General features: G+C 39.7%; 1 protein-coding gene across 16 annotated transcripts in view; it reads right to left on the reverse strand.

Annotated features, from left to right (window-relative positions):
• CELF4 (CUGBP Elav-like family member 4) overlaps positions 1-20,165 on the reverse strand; it is a 715,408-nt gene that overhangs the window by 456,344 nt on the left and 238,899 nt on the right. The window lies entirely within an intron of this gene.

A 20,165-nucleotide genomic window follows, 5' to 3' on the forward strand; every position in this document is an offset into this window, starting at 1 on the left:
AAACAGGGAAAAGGTCTCTACTCTGACCTACTATCCTCCCACCCTCACCGTGCCCTGCTTTCTTAAAGAACCATGAAAGTACAATGGGATGACTGTGAATAAAAATACATTTGTGAAAGTGTTTGAAATTTATAAAATTAGTAGGAATTTGTTTCTGAAAGTTGGCAATTTTTCAAGTGGTTTCATCTCTAGTTCTTTCCAGTGTGTAATTTTTACCTCCATTGTTTTCCTTCCAACTCAACTTTTATGCTGAAATAAATTTAGAAAGGAGAAAAAAATTTCCATCCAGAACTCACAAACCTTCTGATTTTAACCTTATAAATGAACTTGAAAGAAAATAATATACATTACTGCCAAGATGTCTCTCTTACAAGCAAGCACTACTATTTTAGGGAAAGTAGAACGTGAGGAAGGAAAATCCTGGCTGTTCTTCTCAGTCCTAAAATAACCCTTTATATATATTTGTTGTTGTTGTTAATTTTGGGGTTTTTTTGTATTTTTTTTTTTTTCCCTCAGGATTGTTTTTGTTTGTTTTTAAAGATCTGATTTAGGTTAAGAACGGCATAAAAATCCAATCAATATCTCAGGGAAAATGTCTCACTTCAAACAACTCTCAGCCTAACACATTTCCATTTGTTCAACTTCCTTTCCATTTCTGTGCTATTTTAATGGGGTCTCCTCCCTTTTGCTCTAAAATAATCCCCTTACATCTTTAGAATCAATTTCTCAAAGGCCTCAAATGCCATCCTGTTGCTTCTCCAAAACCCTCGGAAATGGACTGGAAACCAGAGAGGGTCAGGCTCTCTCTCCAGAGGTTTCAAATGCCCACTGATTTGGGCAAGCATTTGCTTTATTGAGGAAGGCTATTCTCCTCAGCACATTTGTATTGCTGTATAAATGCTATGTTAAGAACTTGCATGGAGGCTTTTGCCTGGCTCAAGGCACGCAGCATGAGAAAGACATTGATCTGTTGGAATGAGTCCAGAGGAGAGTCACTAAATTGGCCAGAGGACAGGACCACCTCTCCTGTGAAGGCAAGCTGAGAGAGTTCAGGGTGCTCAGTCTGGAGAAGATGCCAGGGAGACCTTATAGCATTTTCCAATACCTAAACTACAAGAAAGCTGGAGAGAGACTCTTCACAAGGATTTGTAGGGAGAGAATGAAGGGGAATGGTTTTAATCTGAAGGAGGGTAGATTTAACTAGGTATTAGGAAGAAATTCTCTGTTGGGAATCTGTGAGGATTGTGAGGCACTGGCATGGGCTGCCCAAAGAAACTATGGATGCATCCTGTAACACTTCTCTCCTGTTTCCAACATCAAAATTTACCCCTTGGTTACTTTTCTGGCTTTGGATGAACATGACTCTAATGAATGCAGCTTTCACCTGGGCTTAAGATCAACACTGATATATGCAAGAAAAGTCTATCAGAATCCACAAAGTTTTGCTTTTTCATCGGCTACAGAATTTGTGGTTACCTGTGCTATCCATTTCTATTTTGCAGAAAACAGCTATCTCCTCCTATTTGCAAGTGGGAAAATTAAGGGATTTGACAATACAAGTTAAATAAATCTGTGGCAAAATTATGACTAAACTTCCATCTTCTGTTTTTTTCCTCTGAGCTTTTCTAAGTGATAAACTGATCTCCTATTACCTGTTGATCTAGGGTCTACATTCTCTTAATTATCATCTATGTTGCTATTCTGGTCTAAAATAAATAAATAAATAATGAGGGAAAAGGATCCTTTCTACAGATTCCCACTACCTTGAGTCTTCTTTTCCTCTCCACCAGCCCTTTTATCATTCAGGGAACATCAATAATTGAAGACAATAGTACATAAAATTAATTGTAGAAAACACAGGCTTTTAAATTCTCATCTGCATTAAAAAATAAAACAGGGATGCTTGAGCACTCCATTTTGTAAAGTCACTTCCAGCACACTTTCTGTATCTGCATAGAATTAGCTGCCAGACTTAGCAGCACCATTCATCCTGTGAAGATGTTCTTATCTGGCACCCATAGATCTATATCATAGGAAAGCACTAATTGAATATTTATTGACGAACACCAGAGAGCGGCGAGAAAGAGGCTGACTGAGGATGGAAGAAGACAGAAAGAGGGGGAAATGGAGTTGGAAAAGTGGGAAGAGAAAGCTTATGCAGCTTTTCTGGACATACTGAAATACTGTATATTTCAGGGCACAGAGTCATACATTTCAGGACATCTGAAATGTTATGACTTTATGAAATGACCTTCCTGCTGTTGCCCTCGGCATGTCCAGGCAGGATGAACCCATCCAGCACACCCAGTTACAATGATCACTTCCAAATGAAAGCTCTGACGCCCTCCCTCCACACAAGGAATCAGTAAGAGGCAGTGATCAAGTCCTTCACAGGACCAGGCTGAACCCTCCACATCCTGTTTTACCCAGTTTTCCTAAGGAAACAGGATTTACAGAACCGTGCTACGCTTATTACCTATCTCCATGTCCCATTCTTTCTCTGCCAATATTTCTTAAAGCAGCTGAGAAATTTTAACCAAATTTGACAGAGTGAGAGAAAGAAAATTCTTTGAGACAAAAAAAAGACATTACTTTCTATGGATGTTTATGAGACTAGACAGCTGAGTGAAGGAAAGCTTTGTAAACATCTTTTGAGAGAAAACTGAAGTATGTTCACCTTTTTATATTAGACATAGGAGAATCTACAAAAAGGCTGTGGTGAGGGAAAGGAGGGAGGTTGGATGACATGGGAAACTGGGCCCCGTTCCTTCTGCTGCACAGAGATATTATTTACATCTTCAGCCCTTAACTGCCTTCCGGCCATAAATAAAGCAATGTAACTGATGTCTGTCGGAAATGTTTTGTGCCCTCTCTTTTCTACTTCCTCCACTCAAGGGAGAAGCCTGTGTGAAGAGCAAAGACTTTGCTCTGAGGATTTTATGGTGTTCCTTATGGACTTCTGTAGATAATGAGTTGATGAAGGGCAGCTGGAACAAAATGCTCCAGGATACTGTAGAAAGAGGGAAAACTAGAAACGGAGGTAGAAACTAGGATAGAGCAAGAAACAGGGAATAAGGAAGGGATAAGGTGGTAGGGTTAGTGTGTGGACTCTGTTTGGGTCAAATAAATGGATTTAGGATCAATGAAATTAGGGGTGTCATTGGCTGTCATCTGAATCTACAGTTTTGTCACAGGCTTTGTAAGGATGTGTGGAGTCCAATTTTTTCACCTCTCAGGAACTGGATGTATGCAATGTGTTTTCAGAGGGAGGTAGAGGGATTTTGGGCTGGAGGAGACCAGCACAGGGATGATTGAGCACAACCATATAAATGTTATCCAGAACCAGAACCAGGATATTCTGCAGTAATTTACACTAATGATGCTTTATTGCAAGGTAAAATGGAGGAAGACCCATGGAAATGAGATGATGAACTAGGCTCCCAAGAGAAGCAGTAAAGGCTACTTGAAATGTTAAAAACCAAGCCAAATAAAATACTTGAAAAGAAACATCAAGAGATTCTTTCACATGGTCTTCACTTAACTATGACTCTATGACTCTCCTAGTGACTTTCTGATTTTTTTCTTTTTTTCTTTTTTTTTCCTGGAAGAGCTCCAAACTTTCTTTCAGAAGACATTGAGATTCTCAGCTCACATGCTGCTATTGACAGAAGACCTCAGGTTTGTTTGCACCTTGACTGGGAGTCAGATAATCCTGACAAAAACATTGCAGAGACACGGCAGCTTTGCTCTTACCATCAAACTCACTGATGTGTGGCCCAAGGGTGTGTGTGCCACTGTTATGCTTCTCTTAAATCTTTGTTTTTGTAGTGGAGGCATAGAAAAAGACAGATGATGCCAACTTCAGCATGGGGGGTGGATGCCTACCCCTCTCCACAAACCACTTGGGGTTGTTTCTGCTCTGATAAAGGGACTTGTCCCTCTCCATGTGGTTGTCCACGGGCTCACTTTTGCTCAAAAATTCCTAAAAGTTGCTAGGAGGAAGGATGATTCAGTGTTTAAGGGCTAACCAAAGGCTCAAGAGATGCAGTCTTAATTCCCTCTGTGGTTTCAGGCAAGACACTTAGCCCGACATCCACATAGCAAAATGTCAAAACACTGCATTTCAATGCAGTCAGAGACAAAGTGCTTTATGGTGGAAATGCCAAAGGAAAAAAACAAAACCTTTGTGTTTGGAAATTGGGCTTTTTTTCTCAAAATGCCTTTGTCTTTAAAAAGGGAAGAAAAAGTCCCCCATATTGGAGCAATTAAAAAAAAAAAAACCCACAAACAATTATTACATAACTTTCCAACATCTGTCTTGCATGAAGCAAGGCAAGAGCAAAGCATTTCGCATTTATCCTGAAAGAGATTACATTTTTTCCCTTTGTTTCATACAGAAATTGGACATTTTGGTTCAGTTAAATCTGGAGCTGGGTTTCTCCTTGCTCCAAGCTGTAATCCTTCCTTGACCAATTAGCACAAAGTTCAAGCTCCAACTGGGAAAGGATAAAGAAAGTGGAGGCAAAAAAGGAAAAGTGTTGACAACAAAATAATTTCAATTATTCTCTTGTTTTGATAAACATGTCATAGATAAACAAAAACAAGCCAGGGAGACAAATCTAATACAGGTGAGAATCTCTTTGAACCTATGTTCTTGACACAGGGATTTCTGGAGGAAAAACAAAAAACAAAAAACAAAAACAAAAACAAACAAAACCAAAACAAATCAAAACAAAAACACAACAAAACAAAAAAACAAAAAAAAGGCAGTCTGGCTATCACTATCAGCCAGTTTCTCTCCTTAAGACTGATGTGACAACTAATTAGCTGAAATGGGGAAATATATATCTAATGCACTAGTTGTGTACATGTAACTTGCTCTGTTTATCTATCTGTTGATTTTCTCCCTCTCTTTTTCTGACCCCCACAGACTACTCACATGAGACATTTTAAAGGCCCATTTCTTGGTAAGATTTTGATCGAAACTTTCCTGTGGTGGTGGAAGAACTCTGGGAGGGCATTCAACATTTTGTCCACAAAGCATTTAAAGGAAGAGAGAGGGGAAGACAAAAAGGAGGACAGAAAGAGAGAACTAAGGAATTCAGAGGGATGCATTATTCAGCAAGCTTGGAAATAACCCTTTTCACTGGCTCCACTAAGCCCAAATGCCCTGGAGGTTTTCACTATCTATCTCTTTCCAATGCAGCTCAGAAAAAAAGCTCACATCTGTCAAGATCACAGTTTCAAGAGTCCCAATTTATTCAGCTGAATGGGATAAAAGAGTCTGTTGGAAAAAGATTTGAAAGGGGGGTGGGGGAGGGAGACTGTCCAGTTCATACATCTATCTTTCTAACTCTGTGTGCATTTGTATAAAATACAGTTATTCAAATACACACACAGGCAAAGCTGCCTGCTCTCCTTCTAGCACAGAACTGTTTCTCCAAATTCATGCAGGGCAGTTCTAGAAATCTCACATCTGTCAAGAGCTGGGCAGATTTACATGAATTGACCTATAGATATGCAGCCTAAGCACATGTGGATATGGTATAAGGAGATATAGATATATACAGGAGGCTATGAGTGTGGGGAGAAGGGGATATAGAGGAAAAGCTTAAAAATCTTGTTGACTTTTTTTAATCTCTGCCCTTCTTGTTCTGCTAAATGCTGTCACAAAAACATTTATTAATATGCAAATTCTAAGTAGCAATCTGGAGCCAGTCAGGTTGCGCTAATTTGCACATTAATATTCCTCTTCTGGTTTGCCTTTGCTCTCCAGTGGAGGAGAGGAGACAGAGGAATCTCCTTCTGTATCTTTTAAAAAGGCTGCCACTGTGGTGGTCCGGTGGTCAGAAGTTTCATTTGAAATGCTGATATACATTTGAGGAGGAGAAACACAAACGCCATCTAACTCAGGTGCAGAGAACAGTCAGAGAGAAAAGAGAGTGTACAAGAGAACCCACTGCCAGCTGCTTTCCCCCCAAATCCCATAGCTGCAAAGAAGGCAGCACCATAATAAAACTGGTCTCAGAAACTGACTTTGGAATCCTGATTGTTTCCTCCTGTGGGCTGATCTCTGTTTTCTGTGGCCTGGTTTTCTTCTGAGCCTGCCTTTCCTGTAGTTCACACATTGAGAGGAAAGGAAAGTGCGGGAAGGAAAGGAAAGGAAAGGAAAGGAAAGGAAAGGAAAGGAAAGGAAAGGAAAGGAAAGGAAAGGAAAGGAAAGGAAAGGAAAGGAAAGGAAAGGAAAGGAAAGGAAAGGAAAGGAAAGGAAAGGAAAGGAAAAAGTAAACTACAGTAAAGGAAAAAGGAAAGGAAAGGAAAAAGGAATGGAAAGGAGAAAGGAAAGGAAAGGAAAAAGGAAAGGAAAGGAAAAAGGGAAGGGAAGGACAGGAAAAAGGGAAGGGAAAATCTGGGAAGGGAAGGGAAATCTGGGAAGGGAAATCTGGGAAGGGAAGGGAAATCTGGGAAGGGAAATCTGGGAAGGAAAGGAAAGGAAAATCTGGGAAGGGAAGGGAAATCTGGGAAGGGAAGGGAAGGGAAGTACGGGAAGGGAAATCTGGGAAGGGAAGGGAAGGGAAATCTGGGAAGGGAAATCTGGGAAGGGAAGGGAAGGGAAGGGAAGGGAAGGGAAGGGAAGGAAGGGAAGGGAAGGGAAGGGAAGGGAAGGGAAGGGAAGGGAAGGGAAGGGAAGAGTAGTCCTTGTCTCAAAGGAGGAGAAGAGAGAGGGAAGACCTTCCACAAAAAAAATAGTATCTGGAATTTGGTTGTATAAGAATTAACATGTGATATGCTCAAAATATAGAAAAGGAGTTGATTTATAGTACTTAGACTTATAAATCAACTTGCTCCTAGATACTGATATGAAATACCCTCTTAAATCCGAAAGCGATGGAGAATTCAAGAAAGTAAAATCTACCCAACACTTCTAAGTGCAAATGGCTCATCTCAGAAAATGCCTGAGCCTGAACATGATGCAAGGGTGTTGAAACTAATTGATAAAAATGTTTTTGCCATCTGCTTACACCTTTATTTGAACATTTACTTACAGTCACCTTGCTGGACAAGGTGGAGTTTTGGTCTGAGTCAGTAAACCTCTTAGGAAAAGTGGGGTTTTGCTCAGGTGAGTAAATACAATGACAAAGCCTATGAGTAATCATAAAAGCTGTACACTAGAGTAATAAAGTGGTTGACCCAGAACTTATGGGCACGTTCCTGTAACTTGCTTAGGTAATCCTGCTCCTATGTAGGGTGTATTTCTTCTTGAATTAGTTATTATACTTTAGTAAGGTAGCTGAAAGTTTTAGACTGTCAGTTGGGATATGTTAGTTTAAAAAAAAATTTGCTTTTACAGAGAAACTGAAACAGTGAAACAATAGACTGTCAGATTCTCTAATGGTCTTGCAGACCTTCTTCCAATCTTATGTCAAACTAAAAGATTAAATAACTGTTCTTATGCATTCAGGCCTAAAACCAAGAGAAGGCTGCTCTTGTGATGTGAACTTAGTCACTCACCCCTAGTACAACTTAAATTGATTGAGATCTCCGTACCCTGGACTTATTTCTCCAGAGACTAGGTTGAGACCTTCAGCTTGCTCCTATCATTTGATAACAGCCACTTTTGCTCTTCACTGCCCTAGGTCAAATGTAGTCCAGAGACCCTGAGGTGAAAAGATCCCATCCAGCCAACTTGATCAATAGCCTGAGTCTGTTTTGCAAAATTGTCGGGCAGATTTGCCAGTGAGGTCACCAAGTGTATTTACCCAGACTTTCATTCATGTTGTTGATTGTAAAGCCCATGATATTTAATTCACACACTGCAAAAAGTAAGAGAACTTTTATGGACTGAAGCTATGAGGTCCCTGTTGGTACAAGTTCTTCAAGACCCCATTAACAACTGTAATTTTTGGATAAACTGTTGTAACACTGTATGCCTTTATACATATGCTGAAACATATAAACAGGAGGTGAAGAGATGGATCCACTCCAAGTATAAGGCAGACATAATGAGGCTGAGACATATTTTGCCTAATTTTAACTACCTTGAACACAGAGTATCTACTTTAACTTCTATAGTCCTCCGAGCCTAAATAAGGAAAACGTCTCTCTTGGAAGAGATTTATCCTATTCTGAGAGTTACTGCATTGGGTGTGAGAGCAGAGGCACCTTTCTCATCACTGGCTGCGGTATAACTACAAAATCTAGTTTGGATTGCATGCATTATTTTGAGCAGTCATCCAATGATATGATCATCCTTCCTTCCAGGAACTAAAAATGTCTGTGATTTAATCCTACCCTTTGGCTCATGAGGACCTGCACCTTGTGCCAATGTTTATCCTAGTGCAAAGTCAGTGTAAATATGCCAGCAAAAAAGCAGGTTGTTACTTTATTTTCCTCAGAACTATGAAAATACAGGATCAGCTATGGCTAGCATGGGGGCTGATGGTTAGAGACGTGGTGTCTTTGTTGAAAGCTGAACCCACTGACAACAGTCACAGACAGGCAGAGGAAGGTGCAAGGTCAACCTGTAGATCACTGGAAACTAAGCACTTCCAATCCATTAATTAATTACACAGCTGGAAAGAGGGGACTGTTTAAAAAAAAAAAAAAAAAAAAAAAAGGTGAACACAATGACATTGTTGACAACAGGAGCCCTCTATTTATCAGTCATAATGAGCTTCTTCCAGCCCCCTGCGTCCTCCCTCCCCCAGTGCTACAGCTGCACTGATGTGACTGAGCACTTGGGCTCCCCTCTCACTCCCCAGCCAGTCCCCTCATTGTCAATGTGAAGGTGACTCCGTGATACATACCAGTTAGGCCTGTGGTATCTCAGTTTGTGCCACGCCTCTTGGAGAGTAAATACCACCCCATCGATGAATCACATCTGTCTGCTCTTTTCTTGGGATCCTTTGCCCAACAGCTCCATTCCTACCCTCTTGACATCTTGTGTAATAAACCCCTGGCTGGAATTGAAAGTCTAAAGACAAAAGTGCTATCACCTGCTCTGAATACTTGAAGCTAATGAAATGAGAAGACAAGCACCTTGAAAGTAAAAGCTATTTTTTTCCCCTGAAGTGGTACAGAATTAAAGCACTTGTTGCCAGAGATGCTGAGGCAAGCAACGAAGTTCAGAAAAGTTCAAAAAGACAAGCCAAACAGATACCAATTATTATCTACTGAGCCAAACTACTTCAGAACACTGTTTCTTTACAACATAAATTTCAGTGGAAATATTATTTACTACTCCTGTGTTATATCCCCAGTCACTACAGCTGCTTTTATAAACAGAATACTAGAATAGATGTGTTCTCACCCTGATCAGACCTACCCTTAAGCTAGCATGCTACTAACCAACGCCCATAGCATCTGAGACACAATTTAGGTCTGAAACAACACCAGCATTTGTTCAGACACAGAATTCTCCTCTTGGACTTGCCTAGCATAATCCTCCACAGTGCCCTATTTCTAGGGAACAGCTTTATTATGTATAGAGAAACTGAGGCAGAGACAAATGATGTGCAAAGACAGGAAAATTTTTTTGAGACACAGAGAAACATCACTTTCTGAAAAGTATACACCTTTTAGTTAACACAATCTTTCTCTTCCAGTGCCAACTTCATTAGGTAGCTTGGAGTTCATTCTGGAGAGAAGCATGTAACAGATCAAATAAGATGGGATATTTCCAGGAAGGGAGCTGCAAACCCACAAGTGTCACCCCTTATGAACAGAAGAGTGGAAAGGTGTGGACTTGTCATTTAGGAGAGTGGAGCTGGGGTGCAGGTGGTACAATTATAATAATCTCCTCTCATTTACAAAGGCTGAGAAAAAGAACATTGTCTAATACTGTCTCCTGCTTTCCTCCACACTAATGGATGCCTCTGAACTAGCAGAATTCGTTCCCATTAAATTCCTGCATTATCAGGCCATTACTTGACAGGGCAAAGATTAATCACAAACTTTCTGGGGACCATTTATTCCATTTGCCAATCTATCTCTCCCTGTTACGCTGCTTTGGTTGTGTTGTCAATTTTTCAAGTGCCAGGGAGTTTGGACTGATCCAGTATTCTGTCCATCCATCTGTCACACACCTGTCAATCTGGTTCGATCTGAATGCGCTGTTTGCTCTGGGAAAGTCAGAGGGGGAGGGGAGGTGGGCGGGATGCTGAACGGTGTAGGAGGCAGAAGGCCTATGTTTGAAAAATAGACAGAAAACAGATTAGCAGTCTGTATTAAAGAGAGAATGGAGGATTCAGAGAAACTATAGAGGTAAGAGTGAAAATTTAACAACGTAAATTTAATGTCTCCCCTGGTGCCGCAGGCTGCCTCATATTGTTAGTCTGAGAAACTATGAATGGGATACCTCAAAACACCCGTGGATTTATGATTATAGTCCATTTTATTGTTCTGCTTGGTGGAGGGCAATGTGTGAAATGGGTTGAATAGGAGAACAGATTTTTGAAGAAAATAAACTTTTAACTCAGTGGTCTAAGTCGTTATTCAACGTCTTCAGAGCTTAGCACCAGGAGTGCTCAGGAAATGCAGCAGAGGGAAAGTGAATTGTACAAACACTTGAGAGAGGAGTTAATTACCCATCCTGATTTCCTTTTAATCGGTATGCATTAAGGTTGTGAGTTTGTTCGTTGTTAGTCTGGTTTTGAAGAGGGCGACCTTTCCTTTCTAAGTTTTCCTACTTCACCACCAGTGTTTGTGCCATGACTGAAAGGTACTCTCACCTCACGGGTGGATACCACAAAAGATCCTACTGGTCAGCTCAGCTCAGAAGTTACACCTTGTGCTTTGCCATGAAGTTTGTACAGGTTTGTGATTTGTAAATGGTCTTGGTTCTGAATAACAATCAGGGTAAAATCCATCTAAGTTCGAGAGTGATTTGATGGGACACAGTGGCCCAGATCTTTCCATGTATTTAAATAAGATACTAAACCTTGGAGTGTGACCATCCTGAGCTATCACTCTTGTCAGTGTAAAAAAACATAAAAATTCAAAAAAACAAAGAACTAAAGTTGTTGTATTCCATCTGGAAAATAACCCTTCCCCACCTTTAACAGACTTTGGTTATTATGAGACCAGTAGAAGTTTTTCAAGTAACTGTCTAAAGCTAGATAAGTTGAGACTAAGCCACAAGTCCCTCCAGGATCCATCTCTAGGTCAAATGACCCTGATCTCAAGAAAACAGGAAAGTCTAGATTTCCAAATCTGCAGCATCTATTTTAATATTTGGGACTCTTTTGGCACTCTTTTTTATTCACTCCCCTTTCACATTAAATTTTTAGGAAGCATGTGGCAGTGTCTATCTTGTTTCTACTATGATAATTAACCCAACTTTGCAAACAGTTTGACTCCATTCCAGATGGGTTTTAGTCATGTCTTCCTTAGAGCTGTTGTCCTCTAAAACTGGGGGCAGCTCCCTCAACAGGGACATGGAACAGCTATTGGTTTAGGATTGTTTGTTAGCATGACAAAAAATACCTAAATTTTGCAGATTCATCAAGTAACTAACTCTAAGGAAATATGACAAATATTTTCTCCCCACAAAAGGCTGATTCCAAAAATTTTTTAAGCAAGCTCCCATGAATTATGCCCAAAACCAGAGATGATGGTAAATTCCTACCCCATTACAGAGACACAAAGTGATGTCTTTCAAAAGCACCAGGGCTGGGAGAGAGTGAAGTTTTTAAATTTTATTTTTTAAAGTCTCCCTCTACCTGCATGTGACAGTGTAGAAGACAAATTCTGATTTTTAAAATGCCTGACAGGAAAATGACCTCCATAGAGTTTATACTATGGGAAGATTACTGTTCAGAATTAGCCCTTAAAAATCTTACCCCTTCCTTTTTACCTTTCCCCCATCTCTGAAGCTGAAGTTTAAAAATGAGACAAAGTGGAATGATGTTCTCAAACAAGTTTGAAAAATCAGACCTACCACCTTTATCCCATTGCTGTGGAGTGCCAGCTCCACCTTCATCAGCCCACTTTAGAGACTTCTCACCTTCATTCCATTCAATCAAGGAAAACCAATGCAGGCAGATGGAATAGGACGCTTGATCTAGAAGCTACAGGAGCAGATTGGAACAATTCTTCCAGCAAACTCTCAGTGGAGATGGAAAATAAAATTAAAGCAAAAGAATAATTTCCTTTTTCATTCCTCTCACCTTTCATCGCTGCTTTGCATGAAGTACCAGAGAACAGTGTCTCTATTTTGTCCACAGTCCTTCTTGCATGAGAAAGCTCCTTTGGAAAATGGAGGAAAGTGTGAGGAACCTTGGGATATTTCACACTTGTTGGGAAACTTGCAACCAAGAATTACTTGCTTGGATCCAGATTAAAGTGACTAGCAGAGTCTACAGGAATGTCGGGGTAGCCTGACTGGAGTCAACTGGGCGGGAAGTTTCTAATGGAGAGCTCTGGATTTGCCTCTACTCCTAACAATGCGCATCACTTTGCACTCTGCCAGAGCTCCAGGAAGACTGTGGGAGAGAAGACAACTAGATAACAACAGTGTTAAAGATAGGTCCTTCAGGATGGGATTGAGATAACCTGGATGTGTCTGTCTGGAGAAATGCATCCTGTTTCAAACATCAGTCTCCAAAACTAAAGATCTAAAACCACCCATCAAAAAGTACACACTTAGGTAGGATATTTAGGAAAGAAAAAGCTAGGCAGCAGCAAAATCTTCTTTAGAAATCCTTACAGAAATACACTTGGTGTCAAATGAAAGTTCTACAGAAGTACAGCTGCCTCCTGTCAGGTCCTCCTCCTCTGCTTCCAGGCTAGAAACATGAAAGATCCCGAAAGAGACTTTCTGAACACATCAGAGCTACCTGCCACTGTTTCCTTTCAACTCTTCCTGTAACTGCAGGTCCCCTCCATTCTTCTCCCTTTAGGGGTTGTTCTTGGTTTTTGTGGGGATTTGTTTGTTTGTTTGGGTGTGTGTGTCCAATGAATCATACTTCTGATCTTCACAGTTTCCTTTTAACAGCTGAGTCTTCTTTCCATTCAAAACTGACAGTCCGTGCCTCTCAGGTTCCTTTTTAAGCATTCACTTCATTCCAAGCTGATTGCAACCTTAGTTTCTAAAACAGACTCATTTCCCCATCGATGAGTCCCAGCTTTTTGTTATTAAGTATTTTTTCAGAAATTTCAGAAATTTCAGAACTTTAAACTGTAAAGCAATGCAATAGTGAAAGTTTCACATTTTTTCATGCTGAATAGCAGAAAAGACTATCAACAATCCAGAACAGGAGAGGACTTTGACTCTCCCATACCAGGATTAACAAGAAAATAGGATGCAAAATGCTGCCACACAGCTGAAACAGCAAATGGTGCACTAGTATTGCACACACAAGAACAGTAAGGGGTGAAAGATGTGTAGTTCCTAACCCTCTTACTAAAACTGACTTATAGGACATTTATATTATTTTGGTTCATACAACACCAAGAGTAAACCTGATTTTTGGTGTCACTAGATACCCATACAACAAATGTCCTAATATGTAGCCACACCATATTTGCCTAGAACAGTTAGAAAAAATGAGGCAAACTCAAGCCCTCTGTACAGCTCCATGATTTAGACTGCCCATGTGCAGCATTTCAGTCAGTAAGACCCAGCATCATAAGATGTCTCTCAGTTGTACCTCACTGTCTCTATGGCTTGATTTCAGTGCCAAGCCAGCGTCTTTGAAAACAGAGGTCAAAAACTGATTGTGCAGGTGCCAGTGACAGCACGAAATAAGCCAGAAGACTGGGGAGATGTGGTTTTTTGAGTGACACATTTGTGAGAGACAGGTGCCTCACCCAGAACAAGATACTGCTGATCAGCTGCCTGTGTCTTTCACTAGCAGTCTCCTGGCTCCTGTTGGGTTTCTACCTGTACATGTAACCTCTAATTTTGGAAATAAAATGTGTTACACTAAAAAAAAACAAACAAGCAAGCAAGCAAACAAACAAACAAACAAACAAACACCCAAAAAACCCATGTTGCTATTTAATGGTTGTTGATTCCATAGTTTAATTCATTATTGAAGTTTCACCTTGCTCTGAAACAATTAGGAGTGCTCATATGATCAGTTATCAAGTCTTAGTTGGGAGGTAACAATTTATGTCTGAGAAGCTGGAGGTGACAACTTCTGAAAGTGCCTTTCAACTGCATCTCCCCTCAGTTGTGATAAATTTATATAATGACGCAGATACATACTTAGGGAAGAGAAAGTTAAGGAAGTGTGATGCTTCACAAGAGTCATACCTGATGGCGCATGTTGATGTACAATGTATGTGTGTGTGATGAGCAATGGTGTATCTGCATTATGTACTGCATAATAAATACTGGTGTGTTTTCAGGGAAGGGCAAGAGCTCATGAAGAAATCGAAATTAAGTCCAGTGCTCAGTTTGAAGAAATATGATGGGGGATAAAGCCATTTATAAACTGACAGTTACTGCAGGCTTGAGGTACTGAAGGAAAACACCCCATGAAGACCAAACATCAGTGAGAAAGGGGCAAGCAGCTAAACTAACAAGTGCCACAACACGAATACACTCTACCCCCATCCTTTTAGCTCAGGAGAGAGAGTTAAATGTGCTTCAGGATGGCACCAATAACCTTGCCCAGCCACTCTTGTGTGCTGAGTTCCCACTGGAAACATTAGAATAGGTTCCAGCAGGGTGGGGATGAGCAAAAGGGGAGCAGGTTTCTTGTCTTCAGCGATACGCTGTTTATCCAGCTTAGCCATAAAGCAACGTAAATCAAGCATATCATCCTACCTAATTGTGTGTTCATATAGGACTTAATTGGTAATATTCCTGCAACCCAGCTCCTCAACCTTCATGTTGCATTGAGTTCCTCTCAGAGACTAATGAGCTTTATACAACAACAAACATTTAGGTCTGTTGTTCTAATTCATTAACATAATGGGCAATACAATGAGCAGTTATGATAATAAACACTAATAAGAGGCACTAGCAGCACTTATTCCTAGGAATGCCAGGGCTGTATGTTGCGTTTGTATGGTGGCAATGCCATGATAAAAAGGGGGTACAGTCCTGCCTGGTCTTCTCTCAGTAACTACCCAGAGTATCAGTTCTATGCCTGTGGCTGAAAGTGACAGTGCTTTGTAAATAATTGCTATCACGATGAAACAAGACTGAAACATCACAATTTTTTTTTTTTTTTTTTTTTTTGTGTGTGTGTGTGTGTGTGTGTGAAAGAAATTGAGAAAGGAATATGGAAGATAAAGGGAACAATTATTTAAGTAATTTTGAGAAATACTCAAGCCTATCCCAATATCTATGGACTTGGTTGCTCCCTGAAGACAATTAAGCTGTTTCTCTGTTTGCAAATGTACTTTAGTATATGGAAGAAAATGAAACAAAAACTGTATGGATATGTCTTGTTTTTTTTTTTTTTCTTTTTTCCCCTTTTCACTCAAATCAGACTTCTTGCACTACAATTGTTTTTCCACAAACAGCTAACACTGTAATTAGCCACTGGGACCATCCGGTCCCAAAATACACATATATGTGTACACATAGACTTGCAAAATTTTTTTTTAAGACTTCATCGGACATTATACTTGCTCCCTGCAGCTTAGTTCACTCCTTACCAAATTGGGACTTTGGTTTATATGTAGAACAATGTTGCCATGAGAAAAGCTCATTCCCCCTTTTATTTCTCAGATAAAACTATATAACAATTAAGACCTTCTTCAAAACTGTACTACCAGATACTGACAACCTTCAGCACAAATCCATACCCATCACTTTATTCCATTTTAAGCAATGGTCTAAACAAGTTCAGATGGTACACTGTCTAGTGCCTTCAAATTTTATAAATCTCTGTGGTCTTCCTCCTTTCTGAATAATGGGAGAAAATGTTTTACAGGTAAGACAGACATATGGAATCACATTTTGCTCTTTGTCATGTTAAACAAAACATCTTGACTTAACAGTCACAGGCTTGGGAGCAAAGTGTCTTTTACCTTTTAACTTGATTCCTGAAAATGGTATCTCATTTACAGGACAAGGGTTTGGGTTTTTTTCCTCTCCTTTTGCTCTTCTATGAAGAGAAACCTTTCATTTCTAGTTATCCTCAGGTTCTCAGTGACAGATATTTCCCGAGCAAAGAAATATAAGGCTACAAAAATGTATGATTTCTGAAATTTATAGTCAGAACTTTATCACAATGGAAATATTTTTTTCTAATTGAAGTCTATGCTGTGGTTATGACACTAATTCAATTATTCCTTATATTACATTCATCATAGTTTTATCTTCTTGTAAAAGAAGAATCTCTTGTTTCTCTGGCTTTAGTAGAGTTGACTTAGGAAGAAAGTGGTGAATCTGCACTTTAATAATGTCCTTTTGCAATTAACCATAAGGGCAGTATTAAAATACAATCATAGAATCATTTAGGCTGTAAGAGACCTTAATATCATTGTTTGTAACCACTGACAATAAAATAAAACAGAATAAATCCATGTGGAGTAAATATTAAATACCCAAAGGCTTATAGCGAAAGATTATGCAAAAAGCCTTCTAACAGCCTTTAACAATATTTCTGAGAATCTGGATACTTCTTTGGAACAGTTTGGGCCACAAATATACTGGAGTTAAGAGAAGATTGAAAAAAATTTGCTGCAGTAAATAAGAAAACCTTTCAAATAGGTCATAACTCACCATCAAAGATTTCTGGGTGATGCTGAGAACCCGTGATATGCAGTGCATGGTATAAAAAATGCCTTGTGCTGGAGGACCATCATCTGTTATAACTCTGCTATCCCTGATGGTCTCTACAAATGTCAGTAGCCTGTAAAATGACTCAGATTTTCCATGTGCTTCCTGCCAATAAGCAGTGATTCTATACAGGCAATGACTTTAACTATGGTGGGAGTTAATATCTGTAGGGACATGAAATGACCACTCTGTTGACAGTCTCAGATATTTATCTTCCATGCCTGTGACTCATGTATAGCACGGTTTCATCCATATGTTTGGCCATGCAATACCCTTATTGAGTAACAAGATGCTGAAGGTACAGCTATTTTTCACATAAAATCACTAATGACTCTCTTCTTATGAAACTCCTGGGGATTAAACAAACTGAGGTGGTTGTTTGCCTGGCTTAAAAGATTCAGAGAAGACAGAGAAGAGTGTCTCATCTAAGGTATTCAGATTTTAAGCCTAACCTCTAAACTAGTCATATAAAGCAAGATTCTAATCAGTAGTGATCTGTACTTCCATTGAAGAATATTTATTCCATCCTAAAGTTGATTATATCTTAGAAGTACAGCTAATTGTTTTTAGATATCTTTCCTGGCCTCTTTAGTAAGCAGAAAACCTAGCTTAGTTCCAGAGGAAGATAGGGAAGGCAACAACAGCAAGGCTTTCTCTTAATCTTGCCCTTTCATTTGGTTATATATCTTGTAGGGAAGAACCTTTTCCAGGCAGGAGACACCTTTTAATGTGATTTCACAATTTGCATGAAAAGCCTCTAACAGCCATTGTCATCTAATCATGCCATCAGAGATACGGGGACTCATCAGTTCATGTGCCACCCATTCAAAAATCTGCTCGTCTTTCTCACTTGGACTGTGAACCACAGCTGCTGAGGAGAGGTGAGTGCATGCCACACTTCCTGGAAAAGGATTTTTTTCCCAACACTCAGTCAATATTTTTTACTGACCTGCAACAGAAGCAAGACTGTGATTCAAGCAGAGAGCTTATTTCAATTAATTGGATATGAGGATGGGGGAAGACATGTTCATTTGTAACCTGGGAATTCTGAGGTGTACCTTTGTTTCAGGATCAATATTGTGGGAGCCACAAATGTCTCTGCCATGCTGCTCTCCCCTCAACAAAAACATGCTTCATTTTTCTTTCTTTTAGGTCTTCCTTCTCCTCATCTCAGAAGATTTTACAAATCTTACTCCTTCTTATCAAAACAAACTACTAATGGGGTTTGGTCTTGGAGAATGGGGAGTTAGGAGAGAAGTTGATTATTTTAGAGAGGAAAATTATTCTCTGCTTTCTCCTATCACAGCTCTTTATTTTCCACCTGAAAAAAAGACATTGCGCTTGGAGAAAATAATATTAAATAATATTATTTTTCATAAAATCAAAGTGTGAGTATAGAACTCATCAGTAATTTTGAATTCCATCTTTGACCATATCACCATCCATTTATCTGCAGTTTGACTGTGAAAGATGTATTGGTGGCAGCTCACTTAATGATTTTAGAACTAGTACTGCTGATGCCCCCAGCCAATTTGCCATTAAACAGCAGTGACTTGGAGCCTTTCCACTGCACAGTCTAATTTCTGGAGGGAGAGGAGATGGGAATTGGTTTCTCTGTGTGCAATGAAAAGTTGATTCTCACTAGTAAAGATTAGAAATCTTAACAGATCTACAGTTTTATGATGTATATTTTAGAGGCATTTGACATTATTCAGAATGCAGGTCCATGACATACAGAAATGGAAAGCTAAGCCTAGCCAAGAAGTTTTAGCTGCCACAAGAGGTAGCAAGCAATGTTTGTTTGTTTATTTATTTATTTATTTATTTATTTATTTATGTAGGCAAAGTGAACCCTAGAGTAGTCTGCAATAATGACTGTAGCTAGGAATCAATCTTTCTAGACAGCCATGTAACAGAGACATAAATGTAACTTAAACCTTCAGATCGGATATCTATTATAATTGTCAATTTGTGTGGACATATGTTTTACAAATGTTGGTCTGTTGATAAAGCCTGATGGTCTTCCCATACCCTTCCAAAAGGACCCTGACCCAAGCAGTGTAGTTATGTTTCTAGAGGGTAGATGTGTTTATTCAGAAATGCATTTGCTTCTGAAGACCTCTAGACCCTTCAACTGCAACAGAAAATTTTCAGGTGTCTAGTGCCAAATTTGCTTAGAACATGGCAGCACTGACCAGCTGGCGTCATTCCAGGCCTCCATCAGTGACAGGCATAACACCAATGCCAACAGTCCTCCATCACTGTTTTGTCTAACCCTCTACATATAACTGGCCACCGATTTTCCTTATTAGCTCTTTATTAAGTGGAATGACTTTTTAAGTTAAAGTTGTCTTCTGACAGATCTCTGTACTCTTTTTGAAGAAAGTATTATAAAATACATCACTTGTTTTCCAATAGGCAATTATACTCACTGCTTAAAAAAGAAAAGAAATAAATTTATCTATTTTCAGGTTTTTTGTTGTTTGTTTGTTTGGTTTTTTTCCTTTTGTTTTTTTGCTTTTCTTGAAATGCTTGCTCCCTTAGACTGAAGAGTCTTTTATTACTGCATAATTTCTTTCTTTTGAGGGCTGGCCACAATGTCATGAGCCAAGAAGTCAGTGCATTATGTATCAAGTCACCACCTCAGGGTTGTACACATGCCCTCAGCTCAGACCTTTTACTGCTGTGTGATAATAGTATGGCTGGCTGTCTGCTGTGTCTCACCAGGATAGAGGTGACTTCTTCAGTGGCAAAAATATTGTTTGTGATCATGCAGTTGGGCTCAACTCCTTCCCTCTCTCTTTGCTTCCTCTCCCACTCCTCATCTGTGCGTTTGGACATTTGTTCCCCACTTTTTTCTTTTTAAGATGGGCCTCCTTTACATCATCTTCTCCTCCTCCTCTTTTCCCTTGCTCCATGACTTTTCACTGCTCCCAAAACCTGCTTGTCTTGCAACACCACCTCCTCAGCTCCTGCTTGTGGGGCTGCCAGTTCTGTTTCCATGAGGAGTTAATATTAATAATGGCAGAAAATCTTATTAGCTTGGAATTTGTGACTTGATTTTAATGCCAGTGAGCTACATTTCAGAATCAGTAGCCAGTGATTTAGACAGCAAACTCTGTGAGACTTTGGTCTTTGGTATGCACAGTTGTGGCATCACCTCACCAATGATGGTTCTTATGACTTCTGGGGTTCAGTAAAACATACAATAAGTGATTAAAGTGATGATCTGCCTAATTAATTAGGTAGTTGTCACTTCTCCTAACCTTTTCAGGGCATCTCTGCACGTGATCCCTGCAGCCTTTGATTATCAAAATTGTGAAAACCCTTCCTGACTCTCTGTGAACCTGGATTAATTCAGTCTGTCTGCATCTCACTTCCTCATGGACTGAAGCCTTATAATAGTTGATGCTTCAAGGCTGTG

Source organism: Hirundo rustica, chromosome Z (genome assembly GCF_015227805.2).
Source record: "Hirundo rustica isolate bHirRus1 chromosome Z, bHirRus1.pri.v3, whole genome shotgun sequence".
Taxonomy (NCBI): Eukaryota; Metazoa; Chordata; class Aves; order Passeriformes; family Hirundinidae; genus Hirundo; species Hirundo rustica.